A 27,036-nucleotide genomic window follows, 5' to 3' on the forward strand; every position below is an offset into this window, starting at 1 on the left:
GGGCCATCTGTACTCCAATGTTTATTGCAGCAATGGCTACGGTCGCCAAACTGTGGAAAGAACCAAGATGCCCTTCAACGGATGAATGGATAAGGAAGATGTGGTCCATATATACAATGGAGTATTATGCCTCCATCAGAAAGGATGAATACCCAACTTTTATAGCAACATGGACTGGACTGGAAGAAATTATGCTGAGCAAAACAAGTCAAGCAGAGAGAGTCAAGTATCATATGGTCTCACTTATTTGTGGAGCATAACAAATAACATGGAGGACATGGGGAGATGGAGAGGAGAGGGAGTTGAGGGAAACTGGAAGGGGAGATGAACCATGAGAGACTATGGACTCTGAAAAAGAACCAGAGCGTTTTGAAGGGGCGGGGGTGTGGGTGGGAGGTTGAGGAACCAGGTGGTGGGTAATAGGGAGGGCACGTACTTCATGGAGCACTGGGTGTGATGCCAAAACAATGAACACTGTTATGCTGTAAATAAACAAAAATAAATAAATAAAAGGAAAAAAAAAACCCTATAATGGATCTGAAGGCGGACACCCATAAGTGGCAGTGTGTTCCCAGTTGAGGAAAGAAGGTAGAACGAGGACGGACGCTAGGCAGGTTTGAAACTCTGCGTTAAGTGCATGCCACACTCCTTATGCTGCCAAAACATGGAATAGCTCTTCAGGTGGACACCCATTCATGACAGTGTGTTCCCAGTTGAGAAAAGAAGATAGAACAAGGATGGACTCTGGGGACATTGGATACTCTGAGTTAAGTGCACGCCAAGGCCCTTGTGCTTCCAAAACTTAAAATGGCTCTTAAGGCGGACACTTGTAAGTGGCAGTGTGATCCCAGTTGAGGAAATAAGTTAGAACAAGGATGGACTCTAGGCTAGTTGGATACTCTGTGTTAAGTGCACTCCATGGCCCTTATGCTTCCACAATGTGGAAAGGCAATCAGGTGGATACCCGTAAGTGCCAGTGTGTTCCCAGTTGAGGAAAGAAGATAGAACAGAGACGGACTGGAGGCAGGTTGGATACTCTGAGTTAAGTGCATGCCACGGCCCTTATGCTTCCAAAACATGGAAAAAGTCTTCAGGAGGACACCCATTCATGACATTGTGTTCCCAGTAGAGTAAAGAAAATAGAAAAAAGACGGACACTAGGCAGATTGGATACTCTGAGTTAAGTGCACACAACGGCCCTTATGGTACCACAATGTGGAATGTAATTTCAGGCGGACACCCAAAGTGGCAGTTTGTTCCTAGTTGAGTAAAGAAGGTAGAACAAGGGGGCGCCTGGGTGGCTCAGTGGGTTAAAGCCTCTGCCTTCGGCTCAGGTCATGATCTCAGGGTCCTGGGATCGAGCCCCACGTCGGGTTCTCTGCTCCGCAGGGAGCCTGCTTCCTTTCCTCTCTCTCTGCCTGCCTCTCTGCCTGGTTGTGATTTCTCTCTGTCAAATAAATAAAATATTAAAAAAAAAAGAAGGTAGAACAAGGACAGATGCTAGACAGGTTCGATACTCTGAGTTAAGTGCACGCCATGCCCCTTATGCTGTCAAAACGTTGAATAGTTCTTCAGGCAGACACTCATTTGTGACAGTGTGTTCCCAGTAGAGAAAAGAAAATAGAACAAGGATGGGCTCTAGGGACGTTGGATTCTCTGAGTTAAGTGCATGCCACGGCCCTTATGCTTCCAAAACATGGAATAGTACTTCAGGCGGACACCCATTACTGACAGTGTGTTCCCAGTTGAGGAAACAATATAGAAAAAGGAGAGACTCTGTGCAGGTTGGATACTCTAAGTTAAGTGCACGCCAATGCCCTTATGCTTCCAAAACTTATAATGGCTCTTAAGGCAGACACTCATAACTGGCAGTGTGATCCCAGTTGAGGAAATAAGTTAGAACAAGGACAGACTAGAGGCAGGTTGGATACTCTGAGTTAAGTGCACGCCATGGCTCTTATGCTTCCAATACATGGAATAGCTCTTCAGCAGTACACCAATTTGCGCAGTGTGTTCCCAGTTGAGAAAAGAAGGTAGAACAAGGATGGATACTAGGCGGATCGATACTCTGAGGTAAGGCACGCCACGGCCCTTATGCTTCCAAAACATGGAATAGCACTTCAGGGGGACACCCATTCCTGACAGTGTGTTCCCATTTGTGGATGCAAGATAGAAAAAGACGGACGCTAGGCAGTTTGGATACTCTGAGTTAAGTGCACGCCAAGGCCCTTATGCTTCCAAAACGTATAATGGCTCTTAAGTGGGACACTCATAACTGGCAGTGTGTTCCCAGTTGAGGAAAGAAGTTAGAACAAGGGCGGACTCTAGGCAGATCGGATACTCTGAGTTAAGTGCATGCCACGGCCCTTATGCTTCCACAACATGGAATGCCAATTCAGGCGGACACCTATAAGTGGCAGTGTGTCCCCAGTTGAGGAAAGAAGACAGAACAAGGACTGACGCTAGGCAGGTCCGTTAATCTGAGTTTAGTGCATGCCTGGCCCTTATGATTCCATTTCATGGAATAGCTCTTCAGGCGGACACCCATTAGTGACAGTGTTTTTCTAGTAGAGGATAGAAGATAGAAAAAAGACGGACTCTAGGCAGGTTGGATACTCTGAGTTATGTGCACGTCTCAGCCCTTATGCTTCCAAAACATGGAATAGCTCTTCAGGCGGATACCCATTCATGGCACTGTGTTCCCAGTTGAGGAAAGAAGTTACAACAAGGACAGACTCTAGGCAGTTTGGATACTCTGAGTTAAGTGCACGCCACGGCCATTATGCTTCCAAAACGTATAATGGCAATTCAGGATGACACCCATAAGTGGCAATGTGTTTCCAATTGAGGAAAGAAGATAGAACAAGGACGGACGCTAGGCAGTTGGGTCCTCTGAGTAATGTGCACACCAAGACCCTTATGCTTCCAAATCTTATAATCGCTATGAAGGCAGACACCGATAAGTGGCAGTGTGTTCCCAGTTGAGGAAAGAAGAGAGACCAAGGACGGACATTAGGCAGGTTCGATACACTGAGATAAGTGTACGCCACAACGCTTATGCTTCCACACGTGGAAGGGCAATTCTTAGGACACTCATAAGTGGCAGTGTGTTCCCAGTTGAGGAAAGAAGATAGAACAAGGACAGACACTAGGCTGGTTGTATATTCTGAGATAAGTGCACGCCAGCCCCTTATGCTTCCAAACGTATAATGGCATTTAAGGCAGACACTCATAAGTGGCAGTGTGTTCCCAGTTGAGGAAAGAAGTTAGAACAAGGACGGACTCTAGGCAGGTTGGATACTCTGAGTTAAGAACACGCCACGGGTGGGGGGTAGTGAAGATGGCGTGGAAGTAGGAGGAGGTGCCGTTTCAACCTGTACCCTAAAGTGAGCTGATTACTGACCAAAGAACTCTGATCACCCATGAAATCAGCCTGAGATCAGAATTATACACGTCTGGATCTCTACAGGAGCAGAAGACGCCAGTGGCAGGTAAAGCAGAGTGGGAGCATCAGACTGATATCGGAAGATAAACCAAAAGTGGGAGGGAGCCACCAGAGGCGACCGATTAGAAACTAATACCCCAATAAGACAGTGCCCTGTGCCCGGGGACCAGAATTAGCTTGGAGTCTGGTTGAAAGCACTCAAAAAACAAAAAGAGCAAAGGATTGTGGGGGAAAATGTGGGAATTGGAGCGGTTAGGGACAGGGACCTAAGTACCTGGACCCAGGGCAGCCTCCCCTGGTGCTGAGCCAGAGAGAGTGCAGCAGAGAAATTGGGTCTAGGTCCCTGAGCTGGCAGCGCACCCGAGAAAGTGTGGGTAATGGGAGCCTGGCCAGATGGCAATCCTTAAAGGGGCACCTCCCACACCCTCCCCTGGGAGAGGTGCTCATAGGTGCTAGCCTGGAGCTCTGGCATCTGGAAAAACCAGACATTCCCAGCCCGGGACAGTGGGAAAATCTCAGTGTGCAATCTCTGCTTGGAACCTCTCTGGCTGTCTGGAGCTGCCCAGACAGCCACCGCTGCCCCGGTATTGGGTACAATGAGGAGCTCCTGCATCCCCAGGGACCGTGACTCAGAACCGACTCTGCCAGCAGCTCTGCAGAGCATTCTGAGGCTTCTCTCTGAGAGGGAGGTCGGGGTGCAGTTTGCTCTCCTCTAAAACTCCAAAAACCATCAAAAGCTGTCAAGGCAAGAGAAAACAGATGAAAGAACATAAAAACCCCCAGAGAACAAAAGCCTGAAAAAAACAGTTTCCACAGAGCCCATCACCTTGAGGAGAGCGGGAGGACCTAACTCAGGGAACATCATTGGCTGAAAACCCACATGGCAGGCCCCTCCCCCAGAAAACCAACCAGGAAGGAAGAAAAAAAAAAAGAAAGACTACAAGAGAACAACCACCACTACTTCATAAATACAACTTTTATTTTTAACTCTTTACCAATATTCTGGTTCTTTTTTTTTAAATACATACAGATAATTTTTTAACCTATTTACCATCACACTGAGATGTCCAGTACATCAAATTCCTTAATAACCTTCTAACCTGAACTTTTTGATACATACACCACTGTTTTTCTTTTGCTTTTCTATTTTTTTAATTTTTTTAAATTTTAACTTAGTTTAGTCTAGTTTATTCTTTTTTAATTTTTATTTTCTACTATACACATAGAGTTAAACTTCAAGGTAATTCCCTTTCCCCAATCAATGCTACCCCTATAGGCAAACCAGTTTCTAATCCCCTTGTAACTTAGGAAAGTTGAGTCCCTTAACAAAAACATCAAGATACCTTCAGGAAGAATCAAAATAACCTTCCTCACCCACACTGAGAATTTATAACCACTCTCCCAATTTTTCCTTCTGCCAGTGTTTCTGTGAATTTGTGTTTGTCCTGATAATATATAAATCTTATACTTGGGGTTCTTTCTGATGAGGTTCTTCCCTTTTTTTTTTGCTTATATATATATATATATTTTTTTTTTTCTCTTGTCATACACTTTTATCAGTCTTTTTGTTTGTCTGTTTTTGTTTGTATACTTCATAAATCTTACCTTAGGGGCCATTTGGGCTGAGCCTTCTCTTTTATCTTCCCTTTTTTTCCTGTCTCTCTCTCTCTCTCTCTATTTTTTTTTCCTTTTTTCTTTTCCTTTTTTTTCTATCTTCTTCTCTATTTCTTTTTCTTTTCTATTTTCTCTCATTTGGGTGGGGAATCCTGATTGCACAGAAGGGTTCCAGGGTGCACCTTGACTGCACCACAATCGATAAATCTAGCTGATCTGTTCAGTCATCTCTTACCAAAATGACTAGGAGGAGGAATGCCCAACAGAAGAAAAATACAGAGGATGGACCTTCTGCAACAGAGCTAATGGCTATCGACATAGACAATATGTCAGAAAAGGAATTCAGACTAACAATCATCCAGGCAATAGCTAGGTTGGAGAAAGCCATGGATGACCAAACAGAATTGATTAGGGCAGAACTGAAAGCCACCAGGGATGATGTTCACAATGTTAGGGCAGAACTGAAAGCCACCAGGGATGATGTTCAAAATGCTCTCAATGAGTTCCAATCTAATCTAAATTCTCTAAAAGCTAGGGTAACTGAGACAGAAGATAGAATTAGTGATCTGGAGGACAAACAGATAGAGAGAAAGGATCAGGAGGAAGCCTGGACCAAACAGCTCTGAAGCCACGAAAACAGAATCAGGGAAATAAACGATGCCATGAAACGTTCCAACGTCAGAATTACTGGAATCCCTGAAGGGGAAGAAAAAGAATGAAGTCAGAAGATATAGTGGAAGAAGGTGTCTATGAAAATTTTCCCAATCTCACGAATAGAAACAATGTTCATGTACTAGAGGCAGAAAGATTTCCTCCCAAGATTTTAGATTCTCGAAAGTCCTCACGGCACCTTATCGTTAGAATGGGGAATTTTGTTTCAAGAGAGACCCTCTTAAAAGCAGCTAGGACAAAGAAGCTTCTTACATACAGAGGAAAGCCCATTAGAATAACGTCAGACCTTTCCACAGAGACCTGGAAAGCCAGGAAGGGCTGGCAAAATATATTCAGAGTACTAAATGAGAAGAACATGCAACCAAGAATACTCTATCCAGCAAGACTGACATTTAAAATGGATGGAGAGATAAAGAGTTTCCAAGACTGGCAAGGCTTAAAAGACTATGCAACCACCAAGCCGCCACTGCAGGAAATATTAAGGGGGGTCATATAAGAGAGAAAAAATCCTAAGAATATCATTGAACAGAAATATAGAAACAATCTATAGACAGAAAGACTTCAAAGGCAACACGATGTCAATAAAAACCTATCTCTCAATAATCACTCTCAATGTGAATGGCCTAAATGCGCCCATAAAACGACACAGGGTTGCAGATTGGATAAAACGACAGGACCCATCCATATGTTGTCTACAAGAGACCCATTTTGAACCTAAGGATACACCCAGACTGAAAGTGAAGGGATAGAGAAGCATCTTTCATGCCAATGGGCCTCAAAAGAAGGCCGGAGTAGCGATTCTCATATCAGATAAATTAGATTTTAAACTAAAGACTGTAGTCAGAGATACAGAAGGACACTACATAATTCTTAAAGGGACTATCCGCCAAGACGATCTAACAATTGTGAATATCTATGCCCCCAATATGGGAGCACCCAATTACATAAGAAAACTATTAATCAAGATAGTCATATTGATACGAATACAATAATAGTAGGAGATCTTAATACGCCTCTCTCAGAAATAGACAGATCATCGAAGCAGAAAATTAATAAAGAAATTAGAGCATTGAATGAAACATTGGACCAGATGGACCTCATCGACGTATACAGAACATTCCACCCTAAAACAACAGAATATTCATTCTTCTCAAGTGCACATGGAACCTTCTCCAGAATAGACCACATACTAGGTCACAAAGCAGGACTTAACCAATACCAAAAGACTGACATTATTCCCTGCATATTCTCCGATCACAATGCTTTGAAACTGGAGCTCAATCACAAGGAAAAGTTCAGAAGGAACTCAAACACCTGGAAGCTAAAGACCACCTTGCTTAAGAATGCTTGGATCACAGACCTGTACCCCTGGGATAAAAATACATTATATGTTTATTAAAAAAAAATTGGAAGGGGAGGCGAACCATAAGAGACTATGGACTCTGAAAAACAATGTGAGGGTTTTGAAGGGTCAGGGGTGGGAGGTTGGGGGAACAGGTGGTGGGTAATGGGGAGGGCACATTTTGCATGGAGCACTGGGTGTTGTGCAAAAAGAATGAATACTGTTACACTGAAAAATAAATAAAATGGAAAAAAAATGCTTGGATCAACCAGGAGATCAAAGACGAACTTAAACAATTCATGGAAACCAATGAGAATGAAGACACCTCGGTCCAAAACCTATGGGATACAGCAAAGGCGGTTCTAAGGGGGAAATACATAGCCATCCAAGCCTCCCTCAAAAACATTGAAAAATCCAGACTACACCAGCTGTCTCTACACCTTAAAGAACTGGAGAATCAACAACAAATCAAACCAACTCCACATGCAAGAAGGGAAATAATCAAGATTAGAGCAGAGATCAATGAGGTAGAAACGAGAAATACAGTAGAACGTATCAATGAAACTAGAAGCTGGTTTTTTGAAAGAATCAATAAGATGGATAAACCATTGGCCACACTAATCCAAAAGAAAAGAGAGAAAGCCCAAATTAATAAAATTATGAATGAAAAGGGAGAGATCACAACGAACACCAAGGAAATAGAAACAATCATCAGAAATTATTACCAACAGTTATATGCCAATAAGCTAAGCAACCTAGATGAAATGGATGCATTCCTGGAAAGCTACAAACTCCCAAAATTGAACCAGGAAGAAATTGACAACATGAATAGACCGATATCTAGTAACGAGATTGAAGCAGTGATCAAAAACCTCCCAAAAAACAAGAGCCCAGGACCTGACGGATTCCCTGGGGAATTCTACCAAACTTTCAAAGAAGAAATAACACCAATTCTCCTGAAGCTGTTCCAAAAAATGGAAGCAGAAGGAAAACTTCCAGACTCTTTTTATGAAGCCAGCATTACCCTGATCCCCAAACCAGGCAAAGACCCTACCAAAAAGGAGAATTTCAGACCAATATCACTGATGAATATGGATGCAAAGATTCTCAACAAGATCCTAGCAAACAGGATCCAGCAGCACATTAAAAAGATTATCCACCATGACCAGGTGGGATTCTTCCCTGGGTTGCAAGGTTGGTTCAACATTCGCAAATCAATCAGTGTGATAGAACACATCAATAAGAGAAGAGAGAAGAACCACATGGTCCTCTCAATTGATGCAGAAAAAGCATTTGACAAAATCCAGCATCCGTTCCTGATGAAAACACTTCAAAGTATAGGGATAGAGGGAACATTCCTGAACTTCATAAAATCTATCTATGAAAGACCCACAACAAATATCATCCTCAATGGGAAAAAGCTTGCAGCCTTCCCGTTGAGATCAGGAACACGACAAGGATGCCCACTCTCACCACTCTTGTTCAACATAGTATTAGAAGTTCTAGCAACGGCAATCAGACAACAAAGAGAAATAAAAGGTATCCAAATTGGCAAGGAAGAAGTCAAACTCTCTCTCTTCGCAGATGACATGATTCTTTATATGGAAAACCCCAAAGACTCCACCCCCAAACTACTAGAACTCATACAGCAATTCAGTAACGTGGCAGGATACAAAGTCAATGTACAGAAATCAGTGGCTTTTTTATACACCAACAATGAAAATACAGAAAGGGAAATTAGAGAATCGATTCCATTTACTATAGCACCAAGAACCATAAGATACCTGGGCATAAACCTAACCAAAGAAGTAAAGGACCTATACTCGAGGAACTACAGAACACTCATGAAAGAAATTGAAGAAGACACAAAAAGATGGAAGACTGTTCCATGCTCTTAGATTGGAAGAATAAACATTGTTAAAATGTCTATACTGCCTAGAGCAATCTGTACTTTTAATGCCATTCCGATCAAAATTCCACCGATATTTTTTCAAAGAGCTGGAGCAAATAATCCTAAAATTTGTATGGAGCCAGAAGAGACCCCGAATTGCTAAGGAAATGTTGAAAAACAAAAACAAAACTGGCGGCATCACGTTACCCGATTTCAAGCTATACTACAAAGCTGTGATCACCAAGACAGCGTGGTACTGGCATAAAAACAGACATATAGACCAGTGGAACAGAGTGGAGAGCCCAGATATGGACCCTCAACTCTATGGTCAAATAATCTTCGACAAAACAGGAAAAAATATTCAATGGAAAAAAGACAGTCTCTTCAATAAATGGTGCTGGGGAAACTGGACAGCGATATGTAGAAGAATGAAACTCGACCATTCTCTTACACCGTTCACAAAGATAAACTCGAAATGGATAAAAGACCTCAACGTGAGACAGGAATCTATCAGAATCCTAGAGGAGAACGTAGGCAGTAACCTCTTCGATATCAGCCACAGCAACTTTTTTCAAGATATGTCTCCAAAGGCCAAGGAAACAAAAGCAAAAATGAACTTTTGGGACTTCCTCAAGATCAAAAGCTTCTGCACAGCAAAGGAAACAGTCAACAAAACAAAGAGGCAACCCACGGAATGGGAGAAGATATTTGCAAATGACAGTACAGACAAAAGGTTGATATCCAGGATCTATAAAGAACTTCTCAAACTCAACACACACAAAACAGATAATCATATCAAAAAATGGGCAGAAGATATGAACAGACACTTCTCCAATGAAGACATACAAATGGCTATCAGACACATGAAAAAATGTTCATTATCACTAGCCATCAGGGAGATTCAAATTAAAACAACATTGAGATACCACCTAACACCAGTTAGAATGGCCAAAATTAGCAAGACAGGAAACAACGTGTGTTGGAGAGGATGTGGAGAAAGGGGAACCCTCTTCCACTGTTGGTGGGAATGCAAGTTAGTGCAGCCACTTTGGAGAACAGTGTGGAGATTCCTGAAGAAATTAAAAACAGAGCTTCCCTATGACCCTGCAATTGCACTGCTGGGTATTTACCCCAAAGATACAGATGTAGTGAAAAGAAGGGCCATTTGTACCCCAATGTTTATTGCAGCAATGGCTACGGTCGCCAAACTGTGGAAAGAACCAAGATGCCCTTCAACGGATGAATGGATAAGGAAGATGTGGTCCATATACACAATGGAGTATTATGCCTCCATCAGAAAGGACGAATACCCAACTTTTGTAGCAACATGGACGGGACTGGAAGAGATTATGCTGAGCGAAATAAGTCAAGCAGAGAGAGTCAAGTATCATATGGTCTCACTTATTTGTGGAGCATAACAAATAACATGGAGGACATGGGGAGATGGAGAGGAGAGGGAGTTGAGGGAAACTGGAAGGGGAGATGAACCATGAGAGACTATGGACTCTGAAAAACAACTAGAGGGTTATGAAGGGGCGGTGGGGGAGTGGGGGGGTTGGGAGGTTGAGGGACCAGGTGGTGGGTAATGAGGAGGGCACGTACTGCATGGAGCACTGGGTGTGATGCCAAAACAATGAACACTGTTATGCTGTAAATAAACAAATAAAAATAAAAATAAAAAAAAAGAAAAAAGAAAAAAAAAAAAAGAATAGAGCTTCCCTATGACCCTGCAATTGCACTGCTGGGTATTTACCCCAAAGATACAGATGTAGTGAAAAGAAGGGCCATCTGTACTCCAATGTTTATTGCAGCAATGGCTACGGTCGCCAAACTGTGGAAAGAACCAAGATGCCCTTCAACGGATGAATGGATAAGGAAGATGTGGTCCATATATACAATGGAGTATTATGCCTCCATCAGAAAGGATGAATACCCAACTTTTATAGCAACATGGACTGGACTGGAAGAAATTATGCTGAGCAAAACAAGTCAAGCAGAGAGAGTCAAGTATCATATGGTCTCACTTATTTGTGGAGCATAACAAATAACATGGAGGACATGGGGAGATGGAGAGGAGAGGGAGTTGAGGGAAACTGGAAGGGGAGATGAACCATGAGAGACTATGGACTCTGAAAAAGAACCAGAGCGTTTTGAAGGGGCGGGGGTGTGGGTGGGAGGTTGAGGAACCAGGTGGTGGGTAATAGGGAGGGCACGTACTTCATGGAGCACTGGGTGTGATGCCAAAACAATGAACACTGTTATGCTGTAAATAAACAAAAATAAATAAATAAAAGGAAAAAAAAAACCCTATAATGGATCTGAAGGCGGACACCCATAAGTGGCAGTGTGTTCCCAGTTGAGGAAAGAAGGTAGAACGAGGACGGACGCTAGGCAGGTTTGAAACTCTGCGTTAAGTGCATGCCACACTCCTTATGCTGCCAAAACATGGAATAGCTCTTCAGGTGGACACCCATTCATGACAGTGTGTTCCCAGTTGAGAAAAGAAGATAGAACAAGGATGGACTCTGGGGACATTGGATACTCTGAGTTAAGTGCACGCCAAGGCCCTTGTGCTTCCAAAACTTAAAATGGCTCTTAAGGCGGACACTTGTAAGTGGCAGTGTGATCCCAGTTGAGGAAATAAGTTAGAACAAGGATGGACTCTAGGCTAGTTGGATACTCTGTGTTAAGTGCACTCCATGGCCCTTATGCTTCCACAATGTGGAAAGGCAATCAGGTGGATACCCGTAAGTGCCAGTGTGTTCCCAGTTGAGGAAAGAAGATAGAACAGAGACGGACTGGAGGCAGGTTGGATACTCTGAGTTAAGTGCATGCCACGGCCCTTATGCTTCCAAAACATGGAAAAAGTCTTCAGGAGGACACCCATTCATGACATTGTGTTCCCAGTAGAGTAAAGAAAATAGAAAAAAGACGGACACTAGGCAGATTGGATACTCTGAGTTAAGTGCACACAACGGCCCTTATGGTACCACAATGTGGAATGTAATTTCAGGCGGACACCCAAAGTGGCAGTTTGTTCCTAGTTGAGTAAAGAAGGTAGAACAAGGGGGCGCCTGGGTGGCTCAGTGGGTTAAAGCCTCTGCCTTCGGCTCAGGTCATGATCTCAGGGTCCTGGGATCGAGCCCCACGTCGGGTTCTCTGCTCCGCAGGGAGCCTGCTTCCTTTCCTCTCTCTCTGCCTGCCTCTCTGCCTGGTTGTGATTTCTCTCTGTCAAATAAATAAAATATTAAAAAAAAAAGAAGGTAGAACAAGGACAGATGCTAGACAGGTTCGATACTCTGAGTTAAGTGCACGCCATGCCCCTTATGCTGTCAAAACGTTGAATAGTTCTTCAGGCAGACACTCATTTGTGACAGTGTGTTCCCAGTAGAGAAAAGAAAATAGAACAAGGATGGGCTCTAGGGACGTTGGATTCTCTGAGTTAAGTGCATGCCACGGCCCTTATGCTTCCAAAACATGGAATAGTACTTCAGGCGGACACCCATTACTGACAGTGTGTTCCCAGTTGAGGAAACAATATAGAAAAAGGAGAGACTCTGTGCAGGTTGGATACTCTAAGTTAAGTGCACGCCAATGCCCTTATGCTTCCAAAACTTATAATGGCTCTTAAGGCAGACACTCATAACTGGCAGTGTGATCCCAGTTGAGGAAATAAGTTAGAACAAGGACAGACTAGAGGCAGGTTGGATACTCTGAGTTAAGTGCACGCCATGGCTCTTATGCTTCCAATACATGGAATAGCTCTTCAGCAGTACACCAATTTGCGCAGTGTGTTCCCAGTTGAGAAAAGAAGGTAGAACAAGGATGGATGCTAGGCGGATCGATACTCTGAGGTAAGGCACGCCACGGCCCTTATGCTTCCAAAACATGGAATAGCACTTCAGGGGGACACCCATTCCTGACAGTGTGTTCCCATTTGTGGATGCAAGATAGAAAAAGACGGACGCTAGGCAGTTTGGATACTCTGAGTTAAGTGCACGCCAAGGCCCTTATGCTTCCAAAACGTATAATGGCTCTTAAGTGGGACACTCATAACTGGCAGTGTGTTCCCAGTTGAGGAAAGAAGTTAGAACAAGGGCGGACTCTAGGCAGATCGGATACTCTGAGTTAAGTGCATGCCACGGCCCTTATGCTTCCACAACATGGAATGCCAATTCAGGCGGACACCTATAAGTGGCAGTGTGTCCCCAGTTGAGGAAAGAAGACAGAACAAGGACTGACGCTAGGCAGGTCCGTTAATCTGAGTTTAGTGCATGCCTGGCCCTTATGATTCCATTTCATGGAATAGCTCTTCAGGCGGACACCCATTAGTGACAGTGTTTTTCTAGTAGAGGATAGAAGATAGAAAAAAGACGGACTCTAGGCAGGTTGGATACTCTGAGTTATGTGCACGTCTCAGCCCTTATGCTTCCAAAACATGGAATAGCTCTTCAGGCGGATACCCATTCATGGCACTGTGTTCCCAGTTGAGGAAAGAAGTTACAACAAGGACAGACTCTAGGCAGTTTGGATACTCTGAGTTAAGTGCACGCCACGGCCATTATGCTTCCAAAACGTATAATGGCAATTCAGGATGACACCCATAAGTGGCAATGTGTTTCCAATTGAGGAAAGAAGATAGAACAAGGACGGACGCTAGGCAGTTGGGTCCTCTGAGTAATGTGCACACCAAGACCCTTATGCTTCCAAATCTTATAATCGCTATGAAGGCAGACACCGATAAGTGGCAGTGTGTTCCCAGTTGAGGAAAGAAGAGAGACCAAGGACGGACATTAGGCAGGTTCGATACACTGAGATAAGTGTACGCCACAACGCTTATGCTTCCACACGTGGAAGGGCAATTCTTAGGACACTCATAAGTGGCAGTGTGTTCCCAGTTGAGGAAAGAAGATAGAACAAGGACAGACACTAGGCTGGTTGTATATTCTGAGATAAGTGCACGCCAGCCCCTTATGCTTCCAAACGTATAATGGCATTTAAGGCAGACACTCATAAGTGGCAGTGTGTTCCCAGTTGAGGAAAGAAGTTAGAACAAGGACGGACTCTAGGCAGGTTGGATACTCTGAGTTAAGAACACGCCACGGGTGGGGGGTAGTGAAGATGGCGTGGAAGTAGGAGGAGGTGCCGTTTCAACCTGTACCCTAAAGTGAGCTGATTACTGACCAAAGAACTCTGATCACCCATGAAATCAGCCTGAGATCAGAATTATACACGTCTGGATCTCTACAGGAGCAGAAGACGCCAGTGGCAGGTAAAGCAGAGTGGGAGCATCAGACTGATATCGGAAGATAAACCAAAAGTGGGAGGGAGCCACCAGAGGCGACCGATTAGAAACTAATACCCCAATAAGACAGTGCCCTGTGCCCGGGGACCAGAATTAGCTTGGAGTCTGGTTGAAAGCACTCAAAAAACAAAAAGAGCAAAGGATTGTGGGGGAAAATGTGGGAATTGGAGCGGTTAGGGACAGGGACCTAAGTACCTGGACCCAGGGCAGCCTCCCCTGGTGCTGAGCCAGAGAGAGTGCAGCAGAGAAATTGGGTCTAGGTCCCTGAGCTGGCAGCGCACCCGAGAAAGTGTGGGTAATGGGAGCCTGGCCAGATGGCAATCCTTAAAGGGGCACCTCCCACACCCTCCCCTGGGAGAGGTGCTCATAGGTGCTAGCCTGGAGCTCTGGCATCTGGAAAAACCAGACATTCCCAGCCCGGGACAGTGGGAAAATCTCAGTGTGCAATCTCTGCTTGGAACCTCTCTGGCTGTCTGGAGCTGCCCAGACAGCCACCGCTGCCCCGGTATTGGGTACAATGAGGAGCTCCTGCATCCCCAGGGACCGTGACTCAGAACCGACTCTGCCAGCAGCTCTGCAGAGCATTCTGAGGCTTCTCTCTGAGAGGGAGGTCGGGGTGCAGTTTGCTCTCCTCTAAAACTCCAAAAACCATCAAAAGCTGTCAAGGCAAGAGAAAACAGATGAAAGAACATAAAAACCCCCAGAGAACAAAAGCCTGAAAAAAACAGTTTCCACAGAGCCCATCACCTTGAGGAGAGCGGGAGGACCTAACTCAGGGAACATCATTGGCTGAAAACCCACATGGCAGGCCCCTCCCCCAGAAAACCAACCAGGAAGGAAGAAAAAAAAAAAGAAAGACTACAAGAGAACAACCACCACTACTTCATAAATACAACTTTTATTTTTAACTCTTTACCAATATTCTGGTTCTTTTTTTTTAAATACATACAGATAATTTTTTAACCTATTTACCATCACACTGAGATGTCCAGTACATCAAATTCCTTAATAACCTTCTAACCTGAACTTTTTGATACATACACCACTGTTTTTCTTTTGCTTTTCTATTTTTTTAATTTTTTTAAATTTTAACTTAGTTTAGTCTAGTTTATTCTTTTTTAATTTTTATTTTCTACTATACACATAGAGTTAAACTTCAAGGTAATTCCCTTTCCCCAATCAATGCTACCCCTATAGGCAAACCAGTTTCTAATCCCCTTGTAACTTAGGAAAGTTGAGTCCCTTAACAAAAACATCAAGATACCTTCAGGAAGAATCAAAATAACCTTCCTCACCCACACTGAGAATTTATAACCACTCTCCCAATTTTTCCTTCTGCCAGTGTTTCTGTGAATTTGTGTTTGTCCTGATAATATATAAATCTTATACTTGGGGTTCTTTCTGATGAGGTTCTTCCCTTTTTTTTTTGCTTATATATATATATATATTTTTTTTTTTCTCTTGTCATACACTTTTATCAGTCTTTTTGTTTGTCTGTTTTTGTTTGTATACTTCATAAATCTTACCTTAGGGGCCATTTGGGCTGAGCCTTCTCTTTTATCTTCCCTTTTTTTCCTGTCTCTCTCTCTCTCTCTCTATTTTTTTTTCCTTTTTTCTTTTCCTTTTTTTTCTATCTTCTTCTCTATTTCTTTTTCTTTTCTATTTTCTCTCATTTGGGTGGGGAATCCTGATTGCACAGAAGGGTTCCAGGGTGCACCTTGACTGCACCACAATCGATAAATCTAGCTGATCTGTTCAGTCATCTCTTACCAAAATGACTAGGAGGAGGAATGCCCAACAGAAGAAAAATACAGAGGATGGACCTTCTGCAACAGAGCTAATGGCTATCGACATAGACAATATGTCAGAAAAGGAATTCAGACTAACAATCATCCAGGCAATAGCTAGGTTGGAGAAAGCCATGGATGACCAAACAGAATTGATTAGGGCAGAACTGAAAGCCACCAGGGATGATGTTCACAATGTTAGGGCAGAACTGAAAGCCACCAGGGATGATGTTCAAAATGCTCTCAATGAGTTCCAATCTAATCTAAATTCTCTAAAAGCTAGGGTAACTGAGACAGAAGATAGAATTAGTGATCTGGAGGACAAACAGATAGAGAGAAAGGATCAGGAGGAAGCCTGGACCAAACAGCTCTGAAGCCACGAAAACAGAATCAGGGAAATAAACGATGCCATGAAACGTTCCAACGTCAGAATTACTGGAATCCCTGAAGGGGAAGAAAAAGAATGAAGTCAGAAGATATAGTGGAAGAAGGTGTCTATGAAAATTTTCCCAATCTCACGAATAGAAACAATGTTCATGTACTAGAGGCAGAAAGATTTCCTCCCAAGATTTTAGATTCTCGAAAGTCCTCACGGCACCTTATCGTTAGAATGGGGAATTTTGTTTCAAGAGAGACCCTCTTAAAAGCAGCTAGGACAAAGAAGCTTCTTACATACAGAGGAAAGCCCATTAGAATAACGTCAGACCTTTCCACAGAGACCTGGAAAGCCAGGAAGGGCTGGCAAAATATATTCAGAGTACTAAATGAGAAGAACATGCAACCAAGAATACTCTATCCAGCAAGACTGACATTTAAAATGGATGGAGAGATAAAGAGTTTCCAAGACTGGCAAGGCTTAAAAGACTATGCAACCACCAAGCCGCCACTGCAGGAAATATTAAGGGGGGTCATATAAGAGAGAAAAAATCCTAAGAATATCATTGAACAGAAATATAGAAACAATCTATAGACAGAAAGACTTCAAAGGCAACACGATGTCAATAAAAACCTATCTCTCAATAATCACTCTCAATGTGAATGGCCTAAATGCGCCCATAAAACGACACAGGGTTGCAGATTGGATAAAACGACAGGACCCATCCATATGTTGTCTACAAGAGACCCATTTTGAACCTAAGGATACACCCAGACTGAAAGTGAAGGGATAGAGAAGCATCTTTCATGCCAATGGGCCTCAAAAGAAGGCCGGAGTAGCGATTCTCATATCAGATAAATTAGATTTTAAACTAAAGACTGTAGTCAGAGATACAGAAGGACACTACATAATTCTTAAAGGGACTATCCGCCAAGACGATCTAACAATTGTGAATATCTATGCCCCCAATATGGGAGCACCCAATTACATAAGAAAACTATTAATCAAGATAGTCATATTGATACGAATACAATAATAGTAGGAGATCTTAATACGCCTCTCTCAGAAATAGACAGATCATCGAAGCAGAAAATTAATAAAGAAATTAGAGCATTGAATGAAACATTGGACCAGATGGACCTCATCGACGTATACAGAACATTCCACCCTAAAACAACAGAATATTCATTCTTCTCAAGTGCACATGGAACCTTCTCCAGAATAGACCACATACTAGGTCACAAAGCAGGACTTAACCAATACCAAAAGACTGACATTATTCCCTGCATATTCTCCGATCACAATGCTTTGAAACTGGAGCTCAATCACAAGGAAAAGTTCAGAAGGAACTCAAACACCTGGAAGCTAAAGACCACCTTGCTTAAGAATGCTTGGATCACAGACCTGTACCCCTGGGATAAAAATACATTATATGTTTATTAAAAAAAAATTGGAAGGGGAGGCGAACCATAAGAGACTATGGACTCTGAAAAACAATGTGAGGGTTTTGAAGGGTCAGGGGTGGGAGGTTGGGGGAACAGGTGGTGGGTAATGGGGAGGGCACATTTTGCATGGAGCACTGGGTGTTGTGCAAAAAGAATGAATACTGTTACACTGAAAAATAAATAAAATGGAAAAAAAATGCTTGGATCAACCAGGAGATCAAAGACGAACTTAAACAATTCATGGAAACCAATGAGAATGAAGACACCTCGGTCCAAAACCTATGGGATACAGCAAAGGCGGTTCTAAGGGGGAAATACATAGCCATCCAAGCCTCCCTCAAAAACATTGAAAAATCCAGACTACACCAGCTGTCTCTACACCTTAAAGAACTGGAGAATCAACAACAAATCAAACCAACTCCACATGCAAGAAGGGAAATAATCAAGATTAGAGCAGAGATCAATGAGGTAGAAACGAGAAATACAGTAGAACGTATCAATGAAACTAGAAGCTGGTTTTTTGAAAGAATCAATAAGATGGATAAACCATTGGCCACACTAATCCAAAAGAAAAGAGAGAAAGCCCAAATTAATAAAATTATGAATGAAAAGGGAGAGATCACAACGAACACCAAGGAAATAGAAACAATCATCAGAAATTATTACCAACAGTTATATGCCAATAAGCTAAGCAACCTAGATGAAATGGATGCATTCCTGGAAAGCTACAAACTCCCAAAATTGAACCAGGAAGAAATTGACAACATGAATAGACCGATATCTAGTAACGAGATTGAAGCAGTGATCAAAAACCTCCCAAAAAACAAGAGCCCAGGACCTGACGGATTCCCTGGGGAATTCTACCAAACTTTCAAAGAAGAAATAACACCAATTCTCCTGAAGCTGTTCCAAAAAATGGAAGCAGAAGGAAAACTTCCAGACTCTTTTTATGAAGCCAGCATTACCCTGATCCCCAAACCAGGCAAAGACCCTACCAAAAAGGAGAATTTCAGACCAATATCACTGATGAATATGGATGCAAAGATTCTCAACAAGATCCTAGCAAACAGGATCCAGCAGCACATTAAAAAGATTATCCACCATGACCAGGTGGGATTCTTCCCTGGGTTGCAAGGTTGGTTCAACATTCGCAAATCAATCAGTGTGATAGAACACATCAATAAGAGAAGAGAGAAGAACCACATGGTCCTCTCAATTGATGCAGAAAAAGCATTTGACAAAATCCAGCATCCGTTCCTGATGAAAACACTTCAAAGTATAGGGATAGAGGGAACATTCCTGAACTTCATAAAATCTATCTATGAAAGACCCACAACAAATATCATCCTCAATGGGAAAAAGCTTGCAGCCTTCCCGTTGAGATCAGGAACACGACAAGGATGCCCACTCTCACCACTCTTGTTCAACATAGTATTAGAAGTTCTAGCAACGGCAATCAGACAACAAAGAGAAATAAAAGGTATCCAAATTGGCAAGGAAGAAGTCAAACTCTCTCTCTTCGCAGATGACATGATTCTTTATATGGAAAACCCCAAAGACTCCACCCCCAAACTACTAGAACTCATACAGCAATTCAGTAACGTGGCAGGATACAAAGTCAATGTACAGAAATCAGTGGCTTTTTTATACACCAACAATGAAAATACAGAAAGGGAAATTAGAGAATCGATTCCATTTACTATAGCACCAAGAACCATAAGATACCTGGGCATAAACCTAACCAAAGAAGTAAAGGACCTATACTCGAGGAACTACAGAACACTCATGAAAGAAATTGAAGAAGACACAAAAAGATGGAAGACTGTTCCATGCTCTTAGATTGGAAGAATAAACATTGTTAAAATGTCTATACTGCCTAGAGCAATCTGTACTTTTAATGCCATTCCGATCAAAATTCCACCGATATTTTTTCAAAGAGCTGGAGCAAATAATCCTAAAATTTGTATGGAGCCAGAAGAGACCCCGAATTGCTAAGGAAATGTTGAAAAACAAAAACAAAACTGGCGGCATCACGTTACCCGATTTCAAGCTATACTACAAAGCTGTGATCACCAAGACAGCGTGGTACTGGCATAAAAACAGACATATAGACCAGTGGAACAGAGTGGAGAGCCCAGATATGGACCCTCAACTCTATGGTCAAATAATCTTCGACAAAACAGGAAAAAATATTCAATGGAAAAAAGACAGTCTCTTCAATAAATGGTGCTGGGGAAACTGGACAGCGATATGTAGAAGAATGAAACTCGACCATTCTCTTACACCGTTCACAAAGATAAACTCGAAATGGATAAAAGACCTCAACGTGAGACAGGAATCTATCAGAATCCTAGAGGAGAACGTAGGCAGTAACCTCTTCGATATCAGCCACAGCAACTTTTTTCAAGATATGTCTCCAAAGGCCAAGGAAACAAAAGCAAAAATGAACTTTTGGGACTTCCTCAAGATCAAAAGCTTCTGCACAGCAAAGGAAACAGTCAACAAAACAAAGAGGCAACCCACGGAATGGGAGAAGATATTTGCAAATGACAGTACAGACAAAAGGTTGATATCCAGGATCTATAAAGAACTTCTCAAACTCAACACACACAAAACAGATAATCATATCAAAAAATGGGCAGAAGATATGAACAGACACTTCTCCAATGAAGACATACAAATGGCTATCAGACACATGAAAAAATGTTCATTATCACTAGCCATCAGGGAGATTCAAATTAAAACAACATTGAGATACCACCTAACACCAGTTAGAATGGCCAAAATTAGCAAGACAGGAAACAACGTGTGTTGGAGAGGATGTGGAGAAAGGGGAACCCTCTTCCACTGTTGGTGGGAATGCAAGTTAGTGCAGCCACTTTGGAGAACAGTGTGGAGATTCCTGAAGAAATTAAAAACAGAGCTTCCCTATGACCCTGCAATTGCACTGCTGGGTATTTACCCCAAAGATACAGATGTAGTGAAAAGAAGGGCCATGTGTACCCCAATGTTTATTGCAGCAATGGCTACGGTCCCCAAACTGTGGAAAGAACCAAGATGCCCTTCAATGGATGAATGGATAAGGAAGATGTGGTCCATATACACAATGGAGTATTATGCCTCCATCAGAAAGGATGAATACCCAACTTTTGTAGCAACATGGACGGGTCTGGAAGAAATTATGCTGAGCGAAATAAGTCAAGCAGAGAGAGTCAAGTATCATATGGTCTCACTTATTTGTGGAGCATAACAAATAACATGGAGGACATGGGGAGATGGAGAGGAGAGGGAGTTGAGGGAAACTGGAAGGGGAGATGAACCATGAGAGACTATGGACTCTGTAAAACAACCAGAGCGTTATGAAGGGGTGGTAGAGGGGTGGGGGGGTGGGAGGTTGAGGAACCAGGTGGTGGGTAATAGGGAGGGCACGTACTGCATGGAGCACTGGGTGTGATGCCAAAACAATGAACACTGTTATGCTATAAATAAACAAATAAAAATTAAAAAAAAAAAAGAAAAAAAAAGGTGAAGTCTCATAAGTGGCAGTGATTTCCCAGTTAAGGAAAGATCTTAGAAGAAGGGCAGACTGTAAGCATTTTCAATACTCTAAGTTAAATTGAATTGAAGGCCCTTATGCTTCCAAAACCTACAAACGCCCTGAAGACGAACACTCCGTAATGGTAGTGTTTTCCCAGTGTAGGAAAGGTGTTAGATCAAGGGCGGACTCTGGGCTGGTTGGAGACTCTGAGTTAAGTGCTGACTAATGCGCTTCTGCTTCCAAAACGTCAAATCACGCTGAATACGAAAACCCATTCTGGCTGAGTTTCTCCAGTTGAGGAAAGAAGTTAGAACAAGGACGGACTGTAGGCAAGTTGGATAACCTGAAGGAAGTACACACCAAGTCCCATAGACTTCCAAAACCTATCATTGCTCTTAAGGTGAAGTCTCATATGTGGCAGAGTGTTCACAGTTCAGGAAAAACTTAGAACAGAGCCGGACATAAGCAAGTTGGAAGCTCTAAGTAAAATGCAGGCTAAGGCCCTGAGGCTTCCAAAACGTATAAAGGCTCTTAAGTCGAAGATGCCTAAGCGGCCCTTGGTTCCCAGTTCAGGAAAGAACTTAGAACAAGGGCAGACTACAAGCCAGTTGGGTACTCTGAGTTAAGTGCACGTCTAGTCCCTTATGTTTTCAAAACGTGCAATTGCACTTAGGGTGAAGTCTCATATGTGGCTGTGTTCCCAGTTAAGCAAAGAATTTAGAACAAGGGCAGAGAAGAAGTTGGTTGGATACTCTGAGTGAAGGGCACTCAAAGACGCTTAGGCTTCCAAAACGTAAACACGATTTTAAAGTGAAGATTCAAGAATGGCAGTGTGTTCCCAGTTGTGGAAAGAAGTTAGAACCTGGGCGTCGTATAGGCAAGTTGCATACTCTAAGTGAACTGCACGCCAAGACCCTTATGCTTGCAAAACACAAACTCTATCTTTAGCGAAGATTCATATGTGGCTGTGTGTTCCCAGTTGTTTAAAGATGTGAGAACAAGGCCGCATTATAGGCAAGTTGTATACTCTAAGGTAAGTGCATGCCAAGTCCCCTATGCTTCCAAAACATATAATCGCTCTGAAGGTTAAGTCTCATAAGTGGCAGTGATTTCCCAGGTAAGGAAAGATCTTAGAACAAGGGCAGACTGTAAGCCTTTTCAATACTCTAAGTTAAATTGAAGTGAAGGCCTTTATGCTTCCAAAACCTACAAATGCCTGAAGACGAACACTCTAAATGGCAGTGTTTTCCCAGGGAAGGAAAGGTGTTAGAACAAGGGCGGTCTCTGGCCAGGTTGGAGACTCTGAGTTAAGTGCTCACCAATGCGCTTCTGCTTCCAAAACGTCAAATCCCTCTGAATGCGAAAACCCATTCTGGCAGAGTTTTCCCAGGTGCGGACAGAAGTTAGAAGATGGACGGATTGTAGGCAAGTTGGATTCTCTGAAGGAAGTACACACCAAGTCCCATAGAGTTCCAAAACCTATCATCGCTCTTAAGGTGAAGTCTCATATGTGGCAGAGTGTTCCCAGTTCAGGAAAGAACTTAGAACAAAGGCGGACATAAGCAAGTTGGAAGCTTTAAGTAAAATGCAGGCTAAGGCCCTGACGCTTCCAAAACGTATAAAGTCTCCTAAGGCGAAGAGGCCTAAGCGGCCCTGGGTTGCCCGTTCAGGAAAGAACTTAGAACAAGGGCAGACTAAAAGCCAGATGGATACTCTGAGTTAAGGGAACGTCCAGTACGTTATGCTTTCGAAACGTACAATTGCACTTCAGGTGAAGTCTCATATGTGGCTGTGTGTTCCCAGTTAAGGAAAGAATTTAGAACTAGGGCAGAGGAGAAGTTGGTTGGATACTCTGAATGAAGGACACACAAAGACGCTGAGGCTTCCAAAACGTAAACGCGATCTTAAAGTGAAGATTCAGGAATGGCAGTGTGTTCCCAGTTGTGGAAAGAAGTTAGAACCTGGGCTTCCTCTAGGCAAGTTGCATACTCTGAGTGAATTGCCCGGCAAGACCGTTATGCTTGCAAAACGCAAACTCTATCTTTAGAGAATATTCATATGTGGCTGTGTGTTCCCAGTTGTTTAAAGATGGGAGAACAAGGCCGCACTCTAGGCAAGTTGTATACTCTAAGGGAAGGGCAGGCCAAGTCCCGAATGCTTCCAAAACGTATAATCGCTCTGAAGGTTAAGTCTCATAAGTGGCAGTGAGGTCCCAGGTAAGGAGAGATCTTACAACAAGGGCAGACTGTAAGGATTTTCAATACTCTAAGTTACATTGAAGTGAAGCCCCTTATGCTTCCAAAACCTACAAACGCCCTGAAGACGAACACTCCTAAATCCCAATATTTCCAGGGGAGGACAAGTGTTAGAACAAGGGCGGTCTCCGGGCAGGTTGGACACTCTGAGGTAAGTGCTCGCCAGTGCGCTTCTGCTTCCAAAACGTCAAATCCCGCTGCATACCAAAACCCATTCTGGCAGTGTTTCCCCAGTTGAGGAAAGAAGTTAGAACAAGGACGGACTGTAGGCAAGTTGGATCATCTGAAGGAAGTGCACACCAAGTCCCATAGACTTCCCAATCCTATCATCGCTCTTAAGGTGAAGTCTCCTAAGTGGCATGGTGTTCACAGTTCAGGAAAGAACTTAGAACAAAGGCGAACATAAGCAAGTTGGAAGCTCTGAGTCAAAGGCAGGCTATGGCCCTGACGCTTCCAAAACGTATGAAGGCTCCTAAGGCGAAGAGGCCGACGCGGCCCTGGGTTGCCCGTTCAGGAAAGAACTTAGAACACGGGCAGAGTATCAGCCAGTTGGAACACTGAGTTCAGTGCACGTCCATCCCCAAATGCTTCCAAAACATATAATTGCACTTAGGGTGAAGTCTCACAGGTGGCAGTGTGTTCCCAGTTAAGGAAAGAACTTAGAACAAGGCCAGACTAGAAGCTTGTTGGATCCTCTGTGTTGAAGGGACACAAAGACGCTTAGGCTTCCAAAAGGGAAACGCGATCTTAAAGTGACGATTCAAAAATGGCACTGTGTTCCCAGTTGGGGAAAGAAGTTAGAACGTGCGTGCACTATAGGCAAGTCGCATACTCTAAGTGCAAGCCCGCTTCCTGATGCTGCCAGGACGTACACTCGATCTTTGGTGAAGATTCCTATGTGGCTGTGTGTTCCCAGTTGTGGGAAGACGTGAGAACAAGGCGCACTATAGCCATGTTGCATACTCTAATGTAAGTGCGTGCCAAGTCCCTTATGCTCCCAAAACGTCTAATCGCCCTTAGCGTTAAGTCTCCTGTGTGGCAGTGAGTTCCCAGTTGAGGAAAGGTGTTAGTACACGGGCGGACTCTAGACAGGTTGGAGACTCTGAGTTAAGAGCTTGCCAGTGCGCTTCTACTTCCAAAACGTAAAATCCTGCGGCATACGAAAACCCATTCTCGCAGTGTTTTCCCAGGTGCGGAAAGAAGTTAGAACAAGGACGGACTGTAGGCAAGTTGGATTCTCAGAAGGACATGCACACCAAGCCCCTTAGACTTCCAAAACCTATCATCGCTCTTCAGGTGACGTCTCCTAAGGGGCAGTGTGTTCGCAGTTCAGGAAAGAACTTAGAACTCAGGAGGACATAAGCAAGTTGGAAGCTCTAAGGAAAAATGCAGGCTAAGGCCCTGAGGCTTCCAAAACTTTAAAAGGCTCTGAAGGCGAAGAGGCCTCAGCGGCCCTGGGTTCCCAGTTCAGGAAAGAACTTAGAACAAGGGCAGACTACAAGCCAGCTGGAAACTCTGAGTTCAGTGCACGTCCAGTCCGTTCTGTTTTCAAAACGTACAATCGCACTTCAGGTGAAGTCTCATCAGTGGCTCTGTGTTCCCACTTAAGGAAAGCATTTAGAACAAGGGCAGAGGAGAAGCTGGTTGGATCCTCTGAGTGACGGGCCCACAAAGACGCTGAGGCTTCCAAAACGTAAACGCGATCTTAAAGTGAAGATTCAAGAATGACACTGTGTTCCCAGTTGTGGAAAGGAGTTAGAACTTGGGCGTCCTCCAGGCAAGTCGCATACTCTAAGTGAACTGCACGCCAAGACCCTTATGCTTGCAAAACGCAAACTCTATCTTTAGAGAATATTCATATGTGGCTGTGTGTTCCCAGTTGTTTAAAGATGGGAGAACAAGGCCGCACTCTAGGCAAGTTGTATACTCTAAGGGAAGGGCAGGCCAAGTCCCGAATGCTTCCAAAACGTATAATCGTTCTGAAGGTTAAGTCTCATAAGTGGCAGTGAGGTCCCAGGTAAGGAGAGATCTTACAACAAAGGGCAGACTGTAAGGATTTTCAATACTCTAAGTTACATTGAAGTGAAGCCCCTTATGCTTCCAAAACCTACAAACGCCCTGAAGACGAACACTCCTAAATCCCAATATTTCCAGGGGAGGACAAGTGTTAGAACAAGGGCGGTCTCCGGGCAGGTTGGACACTCTGAGGTAAGTGCTCGCCAGTGCGCTTCTGCTTCCAAAACGTCAAATCCCGCTGCATACCAAAACCCATTCTGGCAGTGTTTCCCCAGTTGAGGAAAGAAGTTAGAACAAGGACGGACTGTAGGCAAGTTGGATCATCTGAAGGAAGTGCACACCAAGTCCCATAGACTTCCCAATCCTATCATCGCTCTTAAGGTGAAGTCTCCTAAGTGGCATGGTGTTCACAGTTCAGGAAAGAACTTAGAACAAAGGCGAACATAAGCAAGTTGGAAGCTCTGAGTCAAAGGCAGGCTATGGCCCTGACGCTTCCAAAACGTATGAAGGCTCCTAAGGCGAAGAGGCCGACGCGGCCCTGGGTTGCCCGTTCAGGAAAGAACTTAGAACACGGGCAGAGTATCAGCCAGTTGGAACACTGAGTTCAGTGCACGTCCATCCCCAAATGCTTCCAAAACATATAATTGCACTTAGGGTGAAGTCTCACAGGTGGCAGTGTGTTCCCAGTTAAGGAAAGAACTTAGAACAAGGCCAGACTAGAAGCTTGTTGGATCCTCTGTGTTGAAGGGACACAAAGACGCTTAGGCTTCCAAAAGGGAAACGCGATCTTAAAGTGACGATTCAAAAATGGCACTGTGTTCCCAGTTGGGGAAAGAAGTTAGAACGTGCGTGCACTATAGGCAAGTCGCATACTCTAAGTGCAAGCCCGCTTCCTGATGCTGCCAGGACGTACACTCGATCTTTGGTGAAGATTCCTATGTGGCTGTGTGTTCCCAGTTGTGGGAAGACGTGAGAACAAGGCGCACTATAGCCATGTTGCATACTCTAATGTAAGTGCGTGCCAAGTCCCTTATGCTCCCAAAACGTCTAATCGCCCTTAGCGTTAAGTCTCCTGTGTGGCAGTGAGTTCCCAGTTGAGGAAAGGTGTTAGTACACGGGCGGACTCTAGACAGGTTGGAGACTCTGAGTTAAGAGCTTGCCAGTGCGCTTCTACTTCCAAAACGTAAAATCCTGCGGCATACGAAAACCCATTCTCGCAGTGTTTTCCCAGGTGCGGAAAGAAGTTAGAACAAGGACGGACTGTAGGCAAGTTGGATTCTCAGAAGGACATGCACACCAAGCCCCTTAGACTTCCAAAACCTATCATCGCTCTTCAGGTGACGTCTCCTA

This window comes from Meles meles, chromosome 5, assembly GCF_922984935.1.
Source record: "Meles meles chromosome 5, mMelMel3.1 paternal haplotype, whole genome shotgun sequence".
Lineage (NCBI taxonomy): Eukaryota > Metazoa > Chordata > Mammalia > Carnivora > Mustelidae > Meles > Meles meles.